This window comes from Lissotriton vulgaris, chromosome 11, assembly GCF_964263255.1.
Source record: "Lissotriton vulgaris chromosome 11, aLisVul1.2, whole genome shotgun sequence".
NCBI lineage: Eukaryota > Metazoa > Chordata > Amphibia > Caudata > Salamandridae > Lissotriton > Lissotriton vulgaris.
This window is the reverse complement of record NC_141699.1, coordinates 623,623,041-623,647,964: the sequence shown is the minus strand read 5'-3', so window position 1 is coordinate 623,647,964 and position 24,924 is coordinate 623,623,041.

Here is a 24,924-nt window from a genome sequence, read left to right as displayed (position 1 = left end):
GATTAAGCAAGCTATTGCCCAGAGTTGCAGAGTGGGACTCCATGATTGGAATAGGCACCGAGGCGAGAATTATCAGGTCCGTGGAATTTTGAGCCCAAGACCCGCCGAGGCGGGGAATTGAACCCTGGTCCCGGGCCAGACCTCTGCATCAGGGTCTGCCGCTCTAACCATTGAGCCACACTTCTCCACTTCTTCAGTTAGATAATAAGATAGAAAGAAAAGGAAATAGGAGATTTTTGACAAGATTATCACTAATAAGTAGGCAAGACGGTAGAAATAAATAAAAAGAAGAGGAGAGAAAATAAAAGAAGAAGAAATGACACCCATTAAGAAAAGAAAATGAATAAAAAAGAGGAAGAGAGAGAACATATGATAAGTCAAAAATGTCAAAAATGTGAAACATTGGAGGGAAAACATACCTACACAAAGGTGTAAAATGAGGACTAGCAACCAGGAACGAAATCAGGAACGAGAAAAGGGAGGGATGGTGAAATGGTGGATGGTGGAACCACATGGAGCAGGCGGAACCTGTAGGGCCAGCGAGGCGCACAGCCCGGGAAACACCACGAAACAAGGTTAAAAATCTACAAAGACAGGAGGACAACAATGATGAGGATACCAAATAACGAAACAGGAGAACCAACAATTTCAAAATTGCTAAAAAACGCAAAGGGTGAACTAGGGGAAGTACAATTCTAATAAAATCCATCCATAAATATTCACCAACATGGTAAACAAAAGAGTGATAATAGAAGTTAAGGAACATGCAAAAAAGGAACAGTGGTGAAAAAAGACATGTAAAGATCAAGAAGCTCAAGGAGGAAAAGAAGAAGAAGAGGGACCAGTCATATCCATGTCGGCTGTCTTGCAGGAATTCAGGAAGCTTTGAAGGCGTACAGGATTGTCGTACGTTGTTGTTCTATTGTTATAGGTGACCTTGAAGGGACATGGGTAGAATAGTCCGTAACAGGCACCGATGGATCGAAGATCAGCTCTCATATCCAGAAAAGCCTTGCGTCGAGTAGCTGTGGCCTTAACATAGTCTTGCGCGAAAAACAAGGAGGATCCCGACCAAGTAAGCCGAGGAGAAGCGCTAGCCGCTAATAAGACTTTCAAGAGATCTGTGTATTCCAAGAAATACATGATGACTCCCCTTGGCCATGACGGAGTGGAAACTGAAGAAGGAATCCGCCTAAGTTTGTGAGCCCGTTGGATGTTAAGCACTGTATCTTCCGGTAAGTGTAGAAGTTTAGGTAAAAAAGATTTGAAGAAGGCAATTGGGTCATTCCCTTCACATCCTTCCACCAGGCTGTAGAAGCATAAATTATTGCGTCTGTTGTGATTTTCAAGCTCTTCCACCTGTCGCTGAAGGGAACAAACTTGTGAGTGCAAGTGGGAAACCTTGGTCGTTGTTTCTTGAAACGATGTGACACTTTGTTCCACTGAAGAGACTCTGACATCCAGTTGTGACCAATTGTCTGTTAAGACTTTTAGCTTGGCATTCGTTTCCTCCATGAAACAGCGGAGAGCCAGTATAAGTTCCATAGAGACGGACGATAGTCACTTAGGTGGAGAAGGAGGGTCTTTTTTCAGCCGTTTCGTTGTGGCTTTACCTGGAGCTGGCATCGACAATTCCATCGTGGGCTGTGAGTCCTGAGAAGGAGACAAATTTGAGGTCTCAAGTTGGGCTAAAGCGAGTTCTTGACAAAATTGTGCTTCAGATTGGGAGAGGTAATGTGACCTCTATTTCTGCCCATAGGATTCAAACAGCGAAGATGTAGTCTCAAAAACACAAGTTCCAATGAATATGAAAACCAATGTGAAGTCGTGAGGAGTGGAGGAGAGGAAAAAGCTGCGTTATGGAGGAAACAGGAAACAGGATCGTCAAGTTCAGTACATTATTAGAGGATACCAGGCTGAAGCAGTGAAGAGCCAAATACCAGCTAGTGAATCAGGAGGTAAATTGCAGGTATTATGTATAAAACGATGTTCCAAAAAGAAGGAAGAACGTCCCCGCATGCCCTCAGCAACAGCAAAAAAGGAGCAGCACTGTGTAGAAACAAGGCAGGCTGAAGAGAGTCACAAAATGGCTGCCGCATATGTAGAGAGTTTGCACCTTTTATATCAGCAATGGAAAGCGGCATGAAGAAAAGAAAAAATGCCCAATCGTGGTATGAATGGGTTAAAAGGGGAGAAATCCGCCGTATGAGGCATGGTGAAAGAACAGCTGATAGTATGAGGAGAAGAGGGCTTCACGCGCATCACTCGATAAAAAATCAAAATGGCGGCCGGCATTCAGCCGAAGAGAACTTACTGAGGCCGATAAAAGAAGAAATCATCCGTTGCGGTCATCGAAATTAACTACGTAGCTTGCCCGCCACCTTCCGATGTCAAAATCTGCCTCCAGAGAAGTCGGGCAATAGCGTGAACGGTGGGTTCCCAAAGCCGCAGGCGGAGCGCTCACCCAGGTGCCTCCATACTCCATGGGCGCCAAGCCACGCCCCCTAATATATTATCAAGGTAAATTTATACAAGTAAGTGTAGATTTAATTTACTTAATTCTGCATGTGTTTATACCTTGTCAACACGGACCTACCGTCTGTCCCACTCTCCCATGCAACCGACCCAGCAGCGCCGGTACAGTGCACTCTGGGATTGGTAGTTCCCTGCCACTTCCTGAACTACCAAAGGTGTGCCTATCGTTTTAAGGGGAGGGGCACCAGTGTTGACAGGTACTTACGAGCAGGAAACAAGACTTTGGTGATGGACTCGTTACAGCGCAGGGCGCTGAGGAAGGCACTACTGCCGAAATGCATTCGCCGCCACTGTAACCTGACGGAATAAAGCTGTTTGGTTGACCCTGGACACCCCTCTGACCTCTGATTTCTTCTTACGAGGGAATGTCTTTGCTATATATATATATATATATATATATATATATATATATATATATATATATATATATATTCACTGAAAAAACCATAGGTTATAGACCATATATAGTTAGGAATTTGCATTTACAAAACCTTATTTTACTCACATAAAACCATTGAAATTCCATATATAGTTAGTTGCACTAACTATATATCGCGCACCCGCAATCCACTGCTGATGATGTCACATATTACATCATTCATGACATGGTCAGTGACATCACTGATGACATCACTGATGACATCTCAAATGACATCACTGATGACATCACTGATGACATCTCAAATGACATCACTGATGACATCTCAAATGACATCACTGATGACATCACTGATGATATCATTCATGTGACAATACAATGCATCTCCTCACACTTTAATATAACCTCTGTTACATCCAGTGTAAAATACAGAATATAATTTTTTAAACCATTGACACACCAATACTAGTTACTACATACGCACTCACTGATTCCTAAGTCTACACACAGATTCACTCATTCATACAATCATTCATACATACAATCACTCATCTTTACAACACTATCATATGAACTCATACACCAATATAGACACTCACACTCTGCCACTCATCCATGGAGTTACTCACACGCCTAGTCAGTCCTGTAAAGAATCAATCACACTTCCATTTTCTAATCAATACAGTTAAACATAGAGTACCTTACATTTTCAAACATATACTAACACACACTTACTCTCTTATACAATCATTGATACAAGAACACATTGATCTGCACAGTCACACATCTCCCAGCCAGCCACACACACACTCAGTCTCCCATACAAATACTTCGTCAATCAATCAATAACCCATATAGTTACTCATATAGCTACTGATTAACACATGCAGCAGTTTACAGAACAACAGACATAATGATGCACAAATTAAGACAGTTTAGTCACTTACCCATGCACTCAGTGAGACACATTTAATTACTCACTCATACAGTCAGTCATGCACCTACTAAATCCTTCATCCAGACACTTATACATCCACTCATTCTTCAATATGTAAGACATATTTTAACTTTACAGAAACATACAGTCACTGGGTGTTGTCATCAGTGATGTCATCAGTGATGTCACTGACCATGTCATGAATGATGTAATATGTGGCATCATCAGCAGTGGATTGCGGGTGCGCGATATATAGTTAGTGCAACTAACTATATATGGAATTTCAATGGTTTTATGTGAGTAAAATAAGGTTTTGTAAATGCAAATTCCTAACTATATATGGTCTATAACCTATGGATTTTTCAGTGAATTTTCAAGGTTTTGTAAATGCTAATTCCTAACTATATATGGTCTATAACCTATGTTTTTTTCAGTGAATTTCATAGGTTTTTTAATAGCAAATATCAAAAGCTGTCAAATGTCAAGTACGTGGTAGGTAAAAACATTTTCGTATTTATGCACGCTGATGTGCTTTTAACGCTGCCCCCCCCCTCCTCTTTTCTTTTAGGAGTATTCTCTCTTTGCAAATAGTGAAGAGTAGGTAACACAGGACTTTGCCCCGTTGTAATCCGTCGTGCCTGCTTCCCTCTCCATTTGATTGATTGTTATCCAAGCATTTATTGTTTTGGAATTGGTTCTCTTTGGTTCCTTCTCTATTTACAAACAAGCACAGAGTCGCAATACTCTGTTTAGTTTTTGCAGATAGTGAAAAATTGTTTAAAAAAACAAAAGGAATCAAGCAAAATCAGTAGGCCACTAATTGGATCTCTTTTTGACCTTGCTAAAATAGAAACATTAGGAACAACCCTTCATGAGAAATACGAAAATAGTGAGATGAACTGAGCTCGACACCATGATGGCTGCAAGACAGCTCGGCTCCGCCACCCACCCCGCCCAAAATAACGATAAACTCTATGCAAATATTATAAATATATACAACACACCAGCAAAGTAACAGGGTAAAACATTTTATTATATAACTATTTACATAACTATTTTATACTTTTTGTTGCCCAATCCGGCTAGCTCAATCGATGGAGCATGAAATTCATGCACTCTGATAGCAAGCGTTGCTGCTGATGCTATGCAGACCAAAACTGGTTTTCAGTTTGTACATTCTTCTAGATTTTTCCATCCAAGGTTGGTTGAGTTTGTAGAACGATGGCTTCAGATTTTAAACATACGGTGAGTTGGCGCGGACTGGGAGGGGGCACTTGGCTCCTGCCCCCTCCCCAAGTAAGATTTTCATACGTGAAAGTACGTTAATGGTTTTGGTCCCTGAGTTGCTTCAATGTCACTGCCATTCTCAAATGGCATAAGTTCTGGATGTTGGGTGTCATAGTTCAGAGTTCTGAGCAGCGCTTGTAACACTGTCTGAAGCTTATTTGCACCTACTGCAGCTTCACTATTCTCAAAGTAAGTGAGGGTCGTTTGTGGACCTGACTGCATTTGAAAACAATGTGATATGGTACCTCCCTAAACCGCTTGACGGAGGCCCCGAGGGGCGGTGTGATGGCACGGACTCGGAGAAGACACTTGGCTCCGACCCCCTCCCCAAGTCTTATAGCACTGGTGTAGCCTGAGATCGCCCCCGACATAGGCGGCCGGCTCCCGGGGTCCGGCGGAACTTTTTGCCTTTTGATGACTCTTCTATTCTGGACCTTGTCCCACAATCCGTTTGACCTGAAGACACGCTGTAGTGGGGCGCCCCTTTACCGTTTTAGTTGCCATTCTGCCCGCTTTTGCTACACTGTGCCTCTTCCGCCATTCAGCTGTTTACCGCCCGCTCTTGCGACTACAGCGTCTCGCTCACCATGTAGTTGAGTTGCTCCCGCTCTTGCGATGCAACGATAGGCGACTGCCACAGGACTCTCAAAATGGCGGCCGGCTCTTCAGATTTGGGCGTGGTCCACTAAAATGGCCCTGGGACACCTTGGAACTCGGACGCTTCCCTGATAGGGCTTGAGTCCCATTCTCGAAAGCGTCCCCTCAGCCGTGAAGATTCTACAAAAGTCTTGGGGGCCCCCGACTCCCGCAGGCTTCTGGTGGGGAGCGGCTGCCATGATTGCTCGTGGAATGGCCACGACGGAGCTACGAGATGGTGGTGCTCTCATGCTGACGCCAGCTTCAGTCTTAAACATCCAGAAACACTGTAGACTACCAATTCGATCAGTTCCGGTAGCGCCCCAACATGACCCGGTAGAGAAGAACTTGCCCTCCCCTCTTTGACTGATGGTTCTTGTTGCCTGTCCCCTCTATTGTCATTTAACAGAACTTTTTGGACTGCTGAAAGGGGTTGTGTTCCGAACGCTGGTTGGTGGAGACATTTTGACTATATTCTTGACCTACGATGTCGCGTAATGCGTTATATGACATGCCGCGTTAGCGCACCCGGAAGTGATCCGGGGCGCGGCGCGCAGCGCGTAACGTAAGCATAACAGGTCATGTGACTTGTTAATAAAACTTTTCATTGGTTCATTTTACTTTTGTTATTTTAATGATGAAAAGCTTGGTCATATGACCTAAAAATTACGCTTTTTATTGGTTTCGAACATTATTTTTTTTTAAACATATATGTTATAATGATCCAGGCTAATGTACTTTCCTGGAAAATTTACAACTGTCCTGCAAGTAAAATATTTTCCTTTTTCGAGAAAAAGGGCGTTTCTTCGTCCCATGACGGAGCCGTTGAGTAAAAGAGGCTCGGCCTGCTGTCTTAGTCGCCGATACGCCTGATTATCAGATTCTTATCGATCACTTTATGTTGCAGGAGTGGAAAACACAACTGCCCTTGACCATTTATCTTTACTGCGTTCCTACGTATTATACCTTTTATCCGTCATGTAATTGGACTGCTTTATTTCACTTGCCTTTTACTGATTCGAAAACAGTGACTAAAAGTAAAAACTTTACCAATGTAAAAACTACTACCATGTTTTGTTTTAAAAACCTTTATTGTCAAAATGTCAGTATACAAATACGGGCCTATAACCACGTGGGCCGGCCACGGAGTAAACTGAAATCGTATATGATGAGGAGACATTTACACTGTAGAGGAACGTAACGAGCGGGCCATTAGGTTGCAAGAACTAAGGTGTCTAACAGTTGCGGAATCGGTGGACGTACATTTTGTAATTAAAATACGACAGGGCCACTTACAAAAAAATTATCTAGATATACATTTGCGGGCAAGTACCATGGGTGACGCTAATTCGAACTTTCAATAGTACAGTAATCAATAACACATCAGAACTTAATATCAATAGGGATGTTGAAATATTCAATCAATTCTCGTCCCCGCCCGCCATGAGTATCAAAACTGCATTCATATCTCGTGATATCAAGGTTGTTCAACCAGTACACAACAAGGAGTTACGAGTCCCATTTATACCGGCGCCATTTTGGGCGAGGCAGGGCAGGTGCAAGATATAGTCAAAATGTCTCCACCAACCATCGGCCAGACCAGAACCCCTTTCGGCCCTTTATGCTACAAGATGGTGTCTTCCATTCAGAAAATATTGTTGGCAGCATTTTGAAAGGAAAGATAAACAGCCGTTCTCCTAGTGAGTCTCACATTGTTACATTTAGGAAGAATGTTGAAGAGTAGTATGTTGTTCTACAAACTCTCAATCAGCCTTGGATGGAAAAAAAAATCCTGAAGAATGTACAAACTGAAAACCAATTTTTGTCTGTATAGCATCAACAGCAACGCTTGAGTCAGCTTTGTGTGAAGCCGCCATTTTGATTCAATCAATAACGTCCCCCTGCACACATTCAGGGACCTGGTCGTGTCTTCAGGTCAAACGGATTATGGGACAAGATGCAGAAAAGAAAAGGAAAAAAGTTCCGCCGGATCTCGGGAGCTGGCCGCCTATGTCATGGGCGATCTTTGGCCACACCAGGGCAATAATGAAGCTGCAGCAGGTGCAAATAAGCTTCAGACAGTGTTACAAACACTGCTCAGAACTCTCAACTATGGCACTCAACATCCAGGACTTGCCATCCGGATCTTGGCGCCTTGTGCTGGTTCCGACCTATTCACACATCGGTCCACTACTGACATCACCTCATAAGCCAACGGGGCACCCCACGCCGACTTTCGGCGCAGCATTGTAGGATGGCCACACCAGTGCACGGCAGCCATTTTAGATGCCTTGACCAGACCCACTGGTTCGATATATTTATAAGTTAATAAAGTTTTATAATCCTACTTTGTTGGAGTGCTATATATTTTTAAAAAATCGGGTGAATGGGGCCTTGAATCGGGTTATTGTCATGTGTGGGCTTTGCAAGTGTACTGCTACAGGATCGGACATTTCAAACTCAAATGCACGTTCTTTTTCTTACCTTTCCGAAGCATGGAGCGCAATAGCAGGCAGAGAAAGGGTGATGCAAGTGTTGAACACTGCCTGGCCTGGCAAGTTGCTGGCAGTGCCCCCCCCCGCCCGCTCCTGAAAGAGGGCACACACACACCGCCGCCCCGAGTACTTCACAGATCTTTAAAAGACCATGCGCTTGTTAATGAGGCTTAAATGGTTTATCACCCCTTCTAGAGCCCCTGCATCGGCCCTCTGACGTTTCCTGGAAGAATTAGCACGTAACACAATACCAAGCCCTGTCAGCTGAAACCCCCGAGGAATCAGGTTTTTGCTTGCAGGAATCGGGAGGCGGGAGACTAGCACTGAAATAGGTAGTCTCACGCCTGAATCGGGAGGGTTGGCATGTCTGGATTCTCTACCGCTGGGGCCATAAACTACATCTGCAGGGCTAGGTGATAGCCTGGGACCGGCCTGGACAATCGGACACAGAGGAAGAGGAGTGTCAGAGGGTGCGGTAGTGAATAGGGTGAAAGGGAGGTGTCGGGCGGGCACAGGGTGTGATTCTCAGGGCAGAGCAGCGCAGATGGGGGGAAGTTTATGGCCCATGCATGAGAGAGAGAGCGGGGGTGACCAGTGCGTGGGGGAGATGCTTGCGAGGGTGGGGAGCCGTGCTGAGAATCGACGGCGTGCAGAGAGTGGGTCTGGTCAAGGCATCTAAAATGGCTGCCGTGCACGACAAAATTGTGGCATTGGAAAAAAGGCAAGATGGCGCAGACAATGTTTATCAATAAGGATTCATTTATAACAAAATATTTTATCGCACTGACAAATTGGCGGTCAACACTTCCTGATTTCCATCGAATCGAACGTTAACAGACGTCACGCAGCAAAAAAAAAAAAAAGCTCACGCACAGCCGCTGGAAGACATGTATCAACATATATGAGCCTCCTCAGCCACCCTCAGAAAACATAAGGGATCAGGATACGTCTCCCGCACCCCCTTATACCTAGTAATTTAATTAAAACGAAACACAAAATGGCGAATTCCCGTTTCGCTACCAGTTTGCGGCCCAGTTTGCGGCCCGGGAAGCACTTCTACCGTGAAAAATCAATTTTTTTTTATTTTACCCACGGGACCCTTTAATAACCCCAACATCATTCCTAGGGGGTCAAGAGGGGTCTACCTTGCCCCCTTTCATTAAATTCCCCCTTCGTTTTTCACCTCTTCTTCTCTCTCGATCCTACCGAGAGATAAGATGGCGCACGCACAGCCGCTGGAAGACATATATCAACATATATGAGCCTCCTCAGCCACCCTCAGAAAACATAAGGGATTAGGATACGTCTCCCGCACCCCCTTATACCTAGTAATTTAATTAAAACGAAACACAAAATGGCGAATTCCCGTTTCGCTACCAGTTTGCGGCCCAGTTCGCGGCCCGGGAAGCGCTTCTACCGTGAAAAATCAATTTTTTTTTATTTTCCCCACGGGACCCTTTAATAACCCCAACATCATTCCTAGAGGGTCAAGAGGGGTATACCTTGCCCCCTTTCATTAAATTCCCCCTTCGTTTTTCACCTCTTCTTCTCTCTCGATCCTACCGAGAGATAAGATGGCGGCCGCTCCGGACTGTTTAGAATGTTGACAGACACCGGAAAGCCAATCAGCTTCGCATCGCAAAGTTCCGTTTCGCGAAAAGTAAGCGGACCGGAGCGCAGCCCGGAGCGCTGTTACAGATATATATCTTGTTTTGAACGTTAATTTCTCAAAATCCACTGGAGCACATATATTGAGACCTAGCAAAGGCACATCGGGCTAACAGTCCCTACAATTTTGCCAAGTTTCGTGCAAATCCATTCAGCCGTTCGAGCTAAAAGTGAAGCCAACCGCTCTATGGAAAACTCAATGTTAAAAACGCGTTTTGGGAGCCCCCTTTTTTCTCGGCCCCCCTTGACGAAACACCCCCAAATTTTCAAGGGCTGCTCAGAAACAAAATGTGCCATTTTCCTGAAAATTTCAGCCGATTCCGTCCACAAACGCCAAAGTTATTAGACATAGAATTTTCAAAAATCCCATAGGGAAAAAATCCTAACTATATATACCTACTGGCGACCGCCAGTAGGTAATATATATATATATATATATATATATATATATATATATATATATATATATATATTATATATTACCTACTGGCGATCGCCAGTAGGTATATATAGTTAGGATTATTTCTCTATGGAACTTTTGAAAATTCTATGTCTAATAACTTTGGCGTTTGTGGATGGAATCGGCTGAAATTTTCAGGAAAATTGCACATTTTGTTTCTGAGCAGCCCCTGAAAATTTGGAGGGGGTTCGTCAAGGGGGGGCCGAGAAAAAAGGGGGGTCCCAAAACGCATTTTTCCCATGTTAATTTCCATAGGGCATTTGGCCTCACTTTTAGCTCGAACGGCTGAATGGATTTGTACGAAACTTGGCAAAATTGTAGGGACTGTTAGCCCGATGTGCCTTTACTGGGTCTCAATATATGTGCTCCAGTGGATTTTGAGAAATTAACGTTTTTAAAAATTTATATATCTGTGACAGCGTCCCAGATAGCGCTCCAGATCGCGTACTTTTCGCGTCACGGAGCTTTGCGAAGCGATGCTGATTGGCTCTCCGGTGTCTGTCAACATTCTAAACAGTCCGGTGCAGCCGCCATCTTGTCTCTTGGTAGGATCGAGAGACAAGAAGAGGTGAAAAACGAAGGGGGAATTTAATGAAAGGGGGCAAGGTAGACCCCTTTTGACCCCCTAGGAATGATGTTGGGGTTATTAAAGGGTCCCGTGGGGAAAATAAAAAAAAAATGATTTTTCACGGTAGAAGCGGTTCTCGAACCGGGTCGCAAACTAACGGCTGAATGGATTTGCACGAAACTTGGCAAAATTATAGGGACTGTTAGTCCGATGTGCCTTTGCTGGGTCTCAATATATGTGCTCCAGTGGATTTTGAGAAATTAACGTTTAAAAAACAGATATATCTGTGACTGCGTCCCAGATAGCGCTCCAGATCGCGTACTTTTCGCATAACGGAGCTTTGCGTAGCGAAGCTGATTGGCTGTCCGGTGTCTGTCAACATTCTAAACAGTCCGGTGCGGCCGCCATCTTGTCTGTCGGTAGGATCGAGAGACAAGAGGAGGAGAAAAACAAAGGGGGAATTTAATGAAAGGGGGCAAGGTAGACCCCTCTTGACCCCCTAGGAATGATGTTGGGGTTATTAAAGGGTCCCGTGGGGCAAATAAAAAAAATGGATTTTTCGCAGTAGAAGCGCTTCTCGGTTCGCAAACTGGTAGCGAAACGTGAATTCGCCATTTTATGTTTCGATTTAAATAAATTACTAGGTATAAGGGGGTACGGGAGACGTATCCTGACCCCTTTTGTTTTCTGAGGGTGGCTGAGGAGGCTCATATATGTTGATACATGTCTTCCAGCGGCTGTGCGTGAGCGTCTTTTTTTTTTTGCTGCGTGACGTCTGTTAACGTTCGATTCGATGGAAATCAGGAAGTGTTGACCGCCATTTTGTCACTGCGAGTAAATATTTTATTTGTTATAAATAAATCATTATTGATAAACATTGTCTGCGCCATCTTGCCTTTTTTGCAATGCCACACTTTTGTCGCGCACAGCAGCCATTTTAGATGCCTTGACCAGACCCACTGTCTGCACCCTCACAAACATCTCCCCCACGCACTGGTCACTCCCGGTCTCTTTCTCATGTATGGGCTAGAAACCTCCTCCCATCTGCCCTGTTCTTCTCTGAGAATCACACCCTGTGCCCGCCCGACACCTGCCTTTCACCCTATTCACTACCGCACCCTCTGACACTCCTCTTCCTCTGTGTCCGATTGTCCAGGCCCGTTCCAGGCTATCACCTAGCCCTGCAGATGTAGTTTATGGCCTCAACTGTAAAGAATCACCCCTCTTCAAAGAAGTTACAGTAGATCAAGGCCCCCACCCGATGAGATCCGTCACACTACACGCGTTCCTGCAATCTGATAACCATCCTGTATTGTGATTGGAGAGGGGATTCTCACTGTGAGGGTGTGTGGGACCGAGCCTGAAGTGGAAGATTCCAGGGATGCCTTTTTGTACATCAAAGTCTTCACAATTATGTGTCACATTAAAAATATATAGCACTCACAAAAAAGTAGAAGGAAAATAACACTTTAATAACTTATAAATATATACATCGCAACAAAAACAGTAAACACCTTAAAACATTTTTTAATAAAACAGAAGCAACAATGGTCAGTAGCGGTCTGTTGTGCGAATAGTCCCAAGGCAGCATATTTACCTAGAGTGGTGCTGTGTAGGACATTCTGAATGGAAATTAACCAGAACTATAACCATCTACTTCCAATAATATAACTTTTATGCCCAAATTACGCAAAGATTTAGCTAATCTGCTAAAGGGGGGAGTCGCCATTTCTTTACAATAATCAATAATGAAAAATCAACATCAATAGGGTTGTCCGTATTCCCGATGCAGCACTATAGTGCAACATACACAGCACCTGGGGTGTCAAGAGTGAACAGGTCCTAGCTGCTTAACCAATGACTGACAAATGCTATATTAAACACTTACTATGTATAATACTTGCGTTCACAATAGTTTTACTTTACAAAACAGAACAAAAGATGTCCCCTGTAAGTAAACCCATATTAGCTGTTTCAGTTATTGAACATCCTAAGGTTTTATGACATGGGGAACAGTAGTGATATCCTGGGCGGGTGATGGAACTGGGTTTGTTAATGGAAAAACATCTACAGAGAAAACTATTGGTAAATTATACTTCTCCGGAAATTTAAAACTCACAAATGTTTCATTTGTGTAATCGTTTTATGAACATATACATTAAAAAACTAAAAGAAATGCCAAGAACGTCCCATGTGAAAGTGAATTTTATCTGGCAATTTTTTTCTTTTCCTTCTCATGAAAAGAAAGTTAAAGCCAGGTTCGTTACCTGCCTCATCTGCAAAAAAAAAATTCTTGAGAGGGACCGAAAAAAAATATTGCTATGGTAATCATACCATGCATCGGCACATGGAGAGGTGGCACCCTTTTAATTATTCTAAAGCACAACTTCGAGATTTGGGGGATAACCCCCGACCGGCAAAAACATCCACCAATGACTTAGCAATAAGTGAGTCAGAGGCAAGGGAAACGGTCCCAAATCTGCAAAAGAACTTTGGGCAGATGAGATTGACTTGTGTAGCATGTGGAAAATTAATTTCATGCGGAGAGATCAGTATTACTTCAATAAATACAGTTATCAATGATGCATTAGAACTTAATATCAATTCATTTTCTGAACGTGTATTCAGTACCTGTCCCATGTCAATTCATTGTTCGAACGTATAATCAATACCCATCCCGGATCAATTCATTGTCCGAACATATAATCAGAAAAAAGTGCGACAAGTGCGACAAAATCATATCGATAATTCATTGTGAGCAAGTACCAAAAGTGTCGACAATTCTAACCTTCAATAAATACAGTAATCAATGATGCATTAGAACTTAATATCAATTCATTGTCCGAATGTGTAATCAGTACAAGTCCCATGTCAATTTATTGTTCGAACGTATAATCAATACCCATCCCGGATCAATTCATTGTCCGAACATATAATCAGTCTTATCCCATATCAATTCATGTGCTAAAAACTGCATACATATCTCATGATATCAAGGCTGAGCAATCGGGGCACAATAGTTTCATTTGTACCGGCGCCATTTTGGGTGAGGTCAGGAAGGTCCAAGTATAGTCAAAATGTCTTCACCAACTCGTGGTTGGACCGGGACCTCTTTCGGCAGTCTAAAAGTTTTCGTTGAAGGGTAGTAGAGGGGACTGGCGACATGAACCATCAGTCAAAGAGGGGTGGGAGGCAAAAATCTCTCCTACCGGGTCATACTGGTGTCCCACCGGAACTGATCAAGTTGGTAGTCTTGCAGGATTTTGGTGATTTCAAGACTGAGGCCGGCGCCGGCATGAGCGCGCCGACGTCCCGCGGCTACGTCGTGGTCGTTCCGTGGGTGATCATGGCAGTCATTCCCCATCGGGGGTCGGGGCCCCCGTGGCTCTTATAGAATCTTCAAAGTTGAGGAGAACGTTTCTGGATGCAGGACTCATTTTCTAGTTGAACTCAGAAGCGCTGTTGCACCGCAACAGTGGACGAGACCCCCGCTGGGTGAGCGGAGCATCATTGCCTCGCAATAGTGGACGAGACCTTTTGTCGGGTGAGTGCAGCGTCGCTGCATCGCAAGAGTGGAGGAACCCTTTTGTTGGGTGAGTGGAGCGTCGCTGCATCGCAAGAGTGGACGAACCCTTTTGTTGGGCGAGTGGAGCGTCGCTGTATCGCAAGAGTGGATGAACCCTTTTGTTGGGTGAGTGGAGCGTTGGGGGTGCAGCTGAGGGGCCCCCACCTGGGGGGGGGGGAGAGGCTCGTTCGCGCCGCCTCTCCCTCCCAGCGCACCCCACGCCGACACCTGGCGTTGATATCCGTGATGTCCGGACCAGGCGATAAGAGGGGGGGGGTCGGAGGCAGAGGCAAGACATCCCCCCCGTGGCCTGCAGGGCGCCGCTTCAGGCCCGAACGGGGAGCTCATATCAAGCCGGGGCCAGACCAGGAGATACGAGGGGGGGGGTCGGTGGCATATGCAAGACATCCCCCCCGTTGTCGCAGTCATTATCTAAGAAAGAAGAAGAATCCCGTCGGCCTCGGCTCCTCTCCTGGCCCACCTTGCGGGATGACCTCCCCGGCCGACGGCTGCCAGCAGGACTCGCCCTACACGTGCCGAAGGCCTCGTCTTCCGGATGGGCGTAGTCGCGAACCTGTTGCACTTCGGGAGTTTCCGGAATGGGGGTAGGTATCTGCTGATTTGTATTTATTTGATGTTACCGTTATTGGGCGTGGCGGGCGGTGGGACAGACATGCTTGGAGCAGTGGGGGGGGGGTGGCGGAGCCTAGCTACCTTGTGGCTGCCGTAACGTCAAGCTTGGCTTCTTTCACCATTTTCATGTTTCTTATTTCTAGCAAAGTCAAAAACTCATCAGAGGCCTACTGATTTTGTTCGATTTCTTTCCTTTCCTTTTCCAGTGTGTTTCATGCTAAAGTTTCTGTTTAACAGGATACAGGGATTACTTCGTATTTTACATATGTCTTCTTTATTAGGGGTTCTCTCCGGTTGAGTCAGATGATGTACCTCTAATAAATGGTCCGGGTGGAAGTAGTTTCTCAATCAGTGGGGAGTGACAGATTACAACGGGGGACAAAGGTCCGCATTACCCACCCTTCACTACTTGCAAAGACTAGACAGAATATTTCTATTCCACGTTATTTGCAAACAGAGAGTACCTCGAAAGAACTATTCCTTGAACAATAAATTTCCAGCCAATCAATCAATCAGGCATGACGGATTACAACGGGGGACAAAAGTCCGCATTACCTATCCTTCACTATCTGCAAAGGGAGACAGAATATTTCTATTCTTCTCTGTTTGTAGACAGGGAATATCTCAAACAGCAATAATCGATAAAAAAAATAGTAGGATTATAACACTTTAATAACTTATAAATATATACATCGCAACAAAAACAGTAAACACCTTAAAACATTTTTTATTAAAACAGAAGCAACAATGACAGCTAACAGTAGTGATATCCTGGGCTGGTGATGGAACTGGGATTGTTAATGGAAAAAGATCTACAGAGAAAACTATCGGTGAATTATACTTCTCCGGAAATTTAAAACTCACAAATGTTTTATTTGTGTAATCGTTTCAGGTCAAACGGATTGTGGGACAATGTTCACATTGGAAGAGTCACCAAAAGGCATTTGGATCGATGTTGCAGCAGGCTGCCATGTATATAGTTATTTAATAAAACGTTTTACCCTGTTACTTTGCTGGTGTGTTGTATATATTTATAATATTTGCATAGGGTTTGTCGTTATTTTGGGTGGGGTGGGGTGGGCGGCGGAGTCGAGCTGTCTTGCAGCCATCATGGTGTGGAGCTAAGTTCATCTTACTAGTTTCGTATTTCTCATGAGGGGTTGTTCTTAATGTTTCTATTTTAGCGAGGTCAAAAACAGATCCCATTACTGGCCTACTGATTTTGCTCGATTCCTTTTGTTTGTTTAACCTATTTTTCACTATCTGCAAAGACTAAACAGAGTATTGCGACTCTGTGCTTGTTTGTAAATACAGAATGAACTAAAGAGAACCAATTCTAAAACAGTAAATGCTTGGATAGCAATCAATCAAATAGAGAGAGAAGCAGGCACGACGGATTACAACGGAGGCAAAGGCCTGCGTTAACTACCCTTCACTATCTGCAAAGAGAGAGTACTGCTAAGAGAAAAGAGGGGGGGGGAGGGGGGCAGCGTTCAAAGCACATCAGCGTGCATAAACACGAAAATGTTTTTACCTATCATGTACTTGACATTTGACAGCATTTGATATTTGGTATTAAAAAACCATTGAAATTCACAGAAAAAACCATAGGTTTTAGGCCATATATAGTTAGGGATTTGCATTTACAAAACCTTATTTTACTCGCATAAAACCATTGAAATTCGCATATATAGTTAGATGCGCTAACTATATATCGCGCACCTGCAATCCACTGCTGATGATGTCACATATTACATCATTCATGACATGGTCAGTGACATCACTGATGACATCACTGATGACAACTCAAATGACATCACTGATGACAACTCAAATGACATCACTGACAACATCACTGATGACATCAATCATGTGATAATACGATCAACCTCTTCAGACTCAAATATAACCTTAGATACACTCAGAGTAAACAGACACTCACAGACTGTCACTCATCCATGGAGTTACTCACACACCTGGTCAGTCATGCACTGAATCAATCACGCCTCCATATCCTCAACTATACAGTTATACACACCTTACTTATTCAAACATATACTAACACATATTTACTCTTTTATACAATCCCTGATACAAGTTCACAATGATCCATACAGCCACTCACACATTCACTGGCTCTTATACACAGTAATTTATATATGTGAACTTTCACATGTACTGTGTTTTACATATGTACTTACTTTGGCATGTAGCACTGAGATATCCATTCACTCACCAATACACTCGTACACAGTCAACCACCCATACAGCTGTTTCCACATGCAGTTTTGAACCCATAGATCTAGTGAATAAACTGTTCACACATGTATGCACAGAGTCACACACCTCCCAGCCACCCCCACACACACACACACTCTCCCATACAAATACTTGGGCAACCAATCAATAACCCATACAGTTACTCACATAGCTACTGATCAACACATGCAGCAGTTCATAGAACAACAGATATAATGATGCACAAATTAAGATTGTTTAGCACTAACCCATGCACTCAGTGAGACACATTTAATCACTCTCTCATACAGTCAGTCATGCACCTACTAAATCCTTCATCCATATACTTATACATCCACTCATTCTTCAATATGTAAGACATATTTTAACTTTACAGAAACAGACAGCCACTGGATGATGTCATCAGTGATGTCACTGACCATGTCATGAATGATGTAATATGTGACATCATCAGCAGTGGATTGCGGGTGCGCGATATATAGTTAGGGCATCTAACTATATATGTGAATTTCAATGGTTTTATGCGAGTAAAATAAGGTTTTGTAAATGCAAATCCCTAACTATATATGGCCTAAAACCTATTTTGTTTTCTGTGAATATATATATATATATATCTTCAAGGTACTTAGACACGGAATAAAGAATTGTAAATTCATGCTTACCTATATGCACTTACTTTCTTGATATCTTAGTCCTTGGTATTTTGGGCATAATATTTTAGTAGCACAATGTTTCTGTTGGTGCAATCCTGAGGATAGTACCCTTACCTATGGATTGTGCCAGGTGCACTTGTGCACTGGTAACTTCACTCCTGACCATAAACTCAGCAGCTGCAAGAATATGGGTGCAATTGCAAGGAGACCATGTCATCAGCAATTTTCCCTGGCAAAAGCATTTGGATCATCAGCATATTTTCTGAGTTCTGCTGTTTTTCTCGCCTTCTTCTCCCTGGAGGCATTCACCGTGGCCTTTTGGCAGATGCAGATAATCTATTGATTTCAGTGTTCTGCACCAAGTTCCAGTCATAGTTATATTGGAGGTATATGCCATGACCTGCCCCTATTTGGAGATTCATCCGTTTATTTTTCTACCATTTCCAGTGGTTCCTCATAGGAGATGGCATCAACTGAAATTTTCTGTTACCTACAGATCAAACATGCACTCACTAAAGCTATTCCACCAGGCACTGACCTCCCAGAGATCTCACCGCTAGAAGGCAGACTATTGATGGACCACATGACTAAAAAGCCTAGTGTCCTCCCGGAATCCAAGAGATGTCTTCTCAACATCTGGGAACCAACGGATCTCAGCCACGCGGTTCAAGATTGGACAACATTAGGCATTATGATTGCTAAAACAAACATAGCTTAAAACTGGGGAGCACAGGCAGTCCCCACTCATCGACAGTGGTTTAGCGACAAGGATGGCGCAATGGTGGCAGAGAAAGTGGTCTATGTTGGCAGAGGTTTCCCCAAGAAATGGACACGGGTGTGGGGGAAGTGGAATGACTTTAGAGGGAACATATGTGCTGCGCCATCAGATGAGTCGGAACCGGAGCTAAGTGAATAATAGACATGATCAGAGGTGCTCTTTGACATTTGTTATTAATGTGATCATGATGTCAGTACATGTGTGGGAAGAAAGCGATGGAAGCCTGATAATGGCGTTCTTCAAGTACTGTCATAATATTGTATTTTGTGCACACTTATAATTTCAGATCCGTGTATTCAGTACCAACTTATGTAAAATTTTAATACAAATGTTTTTAAAAAAAGAATGATAAAAGTGCTGATATTGGAAGTTCCCGTCTGGACTCAGACGTCTTGATTTAATTTACTCTGCCGATGGTGTGTTCTCCAGAGTGGATTCTCCAAGTATCACTTTGTCCTATAAGACCACCTCCCCTCTAACAGACTTCATTTTGATGATGTGCTTCTTGATATGGCACCTAAATACCTGAGTAGACCCAGAGGTTTTTGCCTGTGCTGTGTAATTTTCTAAGCGTATTTTCACTGGAAAGGCATATGACCGTCATTGGGCTTCTTTTCAGAAACGGTGTGGTGAAAAAACTGTTGTTCTTTGGGAATATGACCAGGCTGTGATGAGTCCATGACTGGAATATTGATGAAAACTAAATCAGGTCACCAAAATATTGTCAAAATATTATTGATTATAAAAATATTGCCCTCCTGTATTCACACCTCCCCCAAAAAGCACACATTTTGATAACAATCAAATTTGAAACAGAAAATATTGGCAACAACATAAATATATAAACACTACCAAAAATATCTAACACACAATATGGACTGAATGATTTTGTGAACAATAACAATGTAAATCATAAGTGCTGTTATTATTATAAACAAAAAATAACAATACTCAAACTACACTAAAAATACATTAAAACAACAAACAAGAATATTCACATATTGAACCACATCTATTTACCACACATGTACTATTAAAAAATCATACAGCATTACAAGAAAATAAATATTATTATACACGTAAAATAAATAAAATGAATTCAACATATGTTAAAATGTCCACCCAAAAAGGAAATAATTGAAAAAAACTAAAACTACAAGCAAATTAGCATGTACAATTTACTGTAAAAGAAATTGGCCAATAAAACCTAATTAGGTGAACTCTTTGAAAAGAATACAAAACCTCTTGATTTTTCAGAGGAAAAAGTTAACAACTGCAAGAAAACAGCATGAAGGAAGACTTCAGCAAAATAGCATGGCAACTTCAGAAATAATTTTTAAAATCAACTTAACCACAGTGTAACCTAACATCCTTTTGAGCAAAACTATATATTAAATTACTAAACTCACTGTTTTATTTATACATATTAATCCTCAGATACTAAAGAAACATGTCAGTAAAAATGAAATACTACAAATCGAAAAAAAACTCCATGCTCATAAACTAGGATCAAGGCACTGTAGGAAGTTGGACTTCTCAGCAGATGTCCACCTAATTCTTACCACCGAAGGACGTACTAGATGCTGATTTTTTACTATGATAGTGCCCTGAAGCCTGCTAACCAGGCTCCAGTGTCAGTGTTTTTCCCTAAGCTGAAATGTCTAATTGCTCTACCGTTGGCAAGGCCTTCAGTACCCCTGGTACCAAGGGCATGGGTACTAAGGAGGGTTTATACATGGGATGATCTTATAAGATTGACATGGAAATGTAGTTTTTATATACATTTCCTGATGATTAATTGTTTTTATGTAAAAAAATGTTTTGAAATATCTAAAAAGAAGATGTAAAAACTTAAAAATGTAAACATTTTAAATTTTAAAATTGTTTTTAATCAGTATAATACATTGACCCTTGTATATGTATGAAATCCTTTTAGGCCCTGATGAAGTCCCTATAAGAGATGAAATGCGTTGACTGGGTCTGTAGGAAAAATGGATGGTTTTTAATTGAATAAAGGATCTTAAATGAATACTCAATGTTTGATAGCTTACTTTAAGTAAAGAAAAAGAAAGCTGGTAAATATGATTGAAAAAGAGTGATTACAGTCACAAACTGAAATGGCCATAAAAAGGAATACATGTATTATCGGTGCCCTCCCACATATGAAAAATGTGTGTGTTCAAGACTGAGTTCTAGGACAAGTAAGAACTCCAGGAGTTTGCACATTATCTGTAGATAAAGTGCAACTTTGACCTGTGCACACCAAGGAACAATATTGCCACTTTTGTGAGAATCTTGAAAAAGACATATTTTTAAACATTCATGGAGCATGTGCCTGGTATACCATGCAGTGCCTGTCACACCATACATAGATGTTTTGTGGGGCACCACATGTACCCCGCAGGACCCATAGTGGAGGCCTGGGGGGAGGGGTCTCTGCTAAGGGCCACAAAAAGTCCTTTTCTCCTGGCATCTATAGTAGATGAACCGCCATGAAAAGGCATAGGGAAACAGGCACCGTAATCCCTATGGCAGTGCCTGAGCAGGCACTGCGCCCCTATTGTAGGGATTACGGTACCACAGATGCCCCAACGGACTCCTTGCCGCTATCAGAAAAGCACTGGCTGCTCCCTACACCCAATGACTCCAACCCCCTATCAGAATCCGACAGTTGGACTGCTTCTGTAGATGTCGGTGTTGGTGGCGTGCCCACTGACATCAGAAAAAGGCCCTTAGAGTTCCACACACAAATTGCTTGCAAACTGCTATTGCAGGTGACAGTGAAACGATGCAAACCATTTCTAAAACACGACATGGCATACTACCTGTGTGCCATGCCCATGCACACTGCATATACTGTATGTAAGTCATTCCTACAGCAGGCCTTAGAGCCCTAAGAAAGGATGCATTATATTATATGTGAGGACATATCTTCATAAGCAGATATGCCCCTGTGAAGTCTACTACCACAACACTGTAAATGTTCAGGAAGTCATCTTAAGTATATGCACTGGTCAATACAATTTACCCAGATGCATAATGTATTCACTGAAAATAATGGTGTCTGGTATCAAACACCTCATCTGGACAAACCCATACTGATGCCAGTATCGGATTTGTCATGGCATGCATCCAGTGGGCACCTTAGAGGTGCCCTCTAAATCCTACTAGAATCCTTGTGTGCTGGATAACTGAAATCATCCAGCTAGCCACCACAGACAGGTTTCTGACCCCCTGCAGGCGAGAGCCCATACTCTCAGAGGTCAGAAAATAATGCCTGCTCTGGAGGAAGATGTTCAAACCTTCTCCAGCAGGATGGCTAGTGACCTAGTCATCAAGGCTAGAGGCTTCAAAGCCATTACTGCCTTTGATATGCAACTCCCGCTTCCCCCAGACATGAGAGATGCCACCCTCTGCCCTGCAGCCCATTTGGCACCGGGAAAGGTGAAAAAAGTATCTATTAAGAAAGCTTGTTCGTTCTCAGGCTAGTCACACTACTAAGGTGGGCTACCTGAAGTAAACAATGAAAGAAGGGTTCCATCATCTTGTTTTTAGTGAAACTAGAAACTCTGGGTTTGGTATTATTCCCACTCTCCAGAGGTTGTGATCATATTGGTGGTGTAGACACCCCAAGGGAAGGTAGCCCCTTGGCTACTGTCTTCTAATCCCCTTAACACAGTTTGTAGGTGGCCGCCTGATACCAGGAAGAGGTCCCTAGTAACAAGGACAATATGGAATACGTCCAGTTACTATGTTAACTATTAGGGGTGTGTATTATCAAAACAGCATACCATCAAGTGGGCGAGGGAGGCAAAGGCACAACGAATTATCGTTATCGCGATTTTTAGTAATAAACAAAAGGGACAATAAAACGAGCAGCGGTGATTTAGTCCGTCTTTGAGTAAACAAACGTCATATTTCCCCATGGTAACGCATTTGTAGTAGTGATCCAATGAGGGCCAAGTGTAGGAACTGGACTGGCCAATAACAAGGGTGCACGGAGGAAACTATAGACAGCCAAATGCGTTAGGTTTCCATAGCTACACTTCCCAGATTGGTTGGAAGGTAGCGAATAGCATTACACAATACGGGCGCCCAATTAGATAACAGGAAGCATATAAACCCGGAAGGCCGCTTCATTCTCCCATTTCTGTTCGACATAGTTCGAAGAAAGCGGAAGGTGACGAACTGCAAGGTAAATAGGAGCAGGGAGGCCGAGCAAAACTAAGAGGGTAAAAATTACCGTATACAGGACACCTATCTTAGAAACAAAGAACTCTTTGAGAAGTTATTTTGTTTTAAAACGGAGTAATAAATATAGAGCTATGGGTGCTTACTATCAAGATATAGGTGAAATAAAGAAGCGCAAGTCAAGTCAAAACCTTGCCACAGAAACATAGAATGTCTTGAGAAGTTATTCCCTTATTCTGAATCAAAATAAGGAATTTTGAGTTATGGGTACTTACTCTCAAGATAGAGATAAATGAAGTCTTAAAAAAAAAATGTTATGTAGCGAATAAACATGACTTGTGGGATTAGGTGGCCTGTAATTCATTGACAGGAGCAGAGTATAGTCAACAAGAGAGTGAGCTGTGATGTGCTTGAATATAGACATTGGGGCCATAATATCATAATGCCTAAATACATTTATTGGTAACAAGAAACTGATGATATCAGCCCAGTTTCCACAACGATCTGACCGAATTGAAAGCAGATCAGGACGCCAGTAATAGATCCTTATACAGATCCCAAAGGGTGAGTGATATATTAATTAATAACTGATACATTAATTTATATAGGGCAAGAGACATTCGACTATTGAGATATATGTGTTTAACCCTTCAGGAAATCTTACTGACAGCAACAGTTACAAAAACGGTGGCTCCTCCTAGCAGACAAATGCAGTGAAGGTCACATCTGAGTCACAGGTATAATATAAACTTGATCATTGTGTAGTGACGAAGGTCACAATAATTAGCCCGCATATATGTAAAATTAAGGGGTACCTTTGTTTTTCACATCCACAGATATTTACTGATGTGACCTTTTGTTGTACATAAAACAACGAACTTAATTTCCGTATTGGAAAGGTATGTAATAATGGTATGGTCCGCCTTATATAAAACAGCGATAATTGGGAATACTATTAAAGAAATAAAAATAGAAATTCTCCCTTTATTCATACAGAGACAACAGAGTTTGCTAAATTGCATAAGGTCAACTTGTGAAGGGTCTATCATCAAAAAGAACCCACAAGAAGTCTTTTTAAAAAATAGTATTTTTCCAGTTGATATATCTCCACCTGGAATAAGGTGGGCACACTGTAGACATAATTCTAATGTTTGTGCTTCTAAGAACAGGGGCTCACAACATTGGACAAAGGTTCCAAGGGAGAGGCAAAGACATTGAGGTGTTAAAAATGGGGTACTGTTGAGTAACATATTACCCAATGAGTTGCTATTGAGAATTTGCTTGTTTTATTAATAAAAAAAGACAACATGGGATATGTGTTATTTGTATAACAGAAAAAATGTAGAGCAAACTGTGATTCAATGGAGATAGAGACAATTGTTAAAATAAAGACCAGAATTATGTGACAACGGTAGAATTTAATCATAGGAATAGTACTGTGTGCAATATAGAGATATGTCCCTTTTCTTGCCTCAAAATATGGATTGTAACTCTGTGTGTTTTTTAATTATTCAGAATCAGTCCTGAGGAAGGTGTGATAATCAGAAAACCGAAACGCGTCGACTTTGTTTGATTCTTTGTTTCACTGTAACTTTTATCCAATTGTATAAAATGATATATTGTTTTTATTGTTTTTTAATGTTATGATTATGCATAATGAATTTTTTATATAAATAAAACCTAAACAGAGTCTTTTACTAAACAACTTATTGTGATGATTATTATTATTTTTGAGTTAGTCAATACTATTGATATTCTATGCATTTCTACTGTGTCTTCTCCATCCTTGAGGTGTATATAAGAAAAATCCACCTACTTCATTGTATTTGTAAACAGACCACATTGTGCCTTTGCCTCCCTCGCCCACTTGATGGTATGCT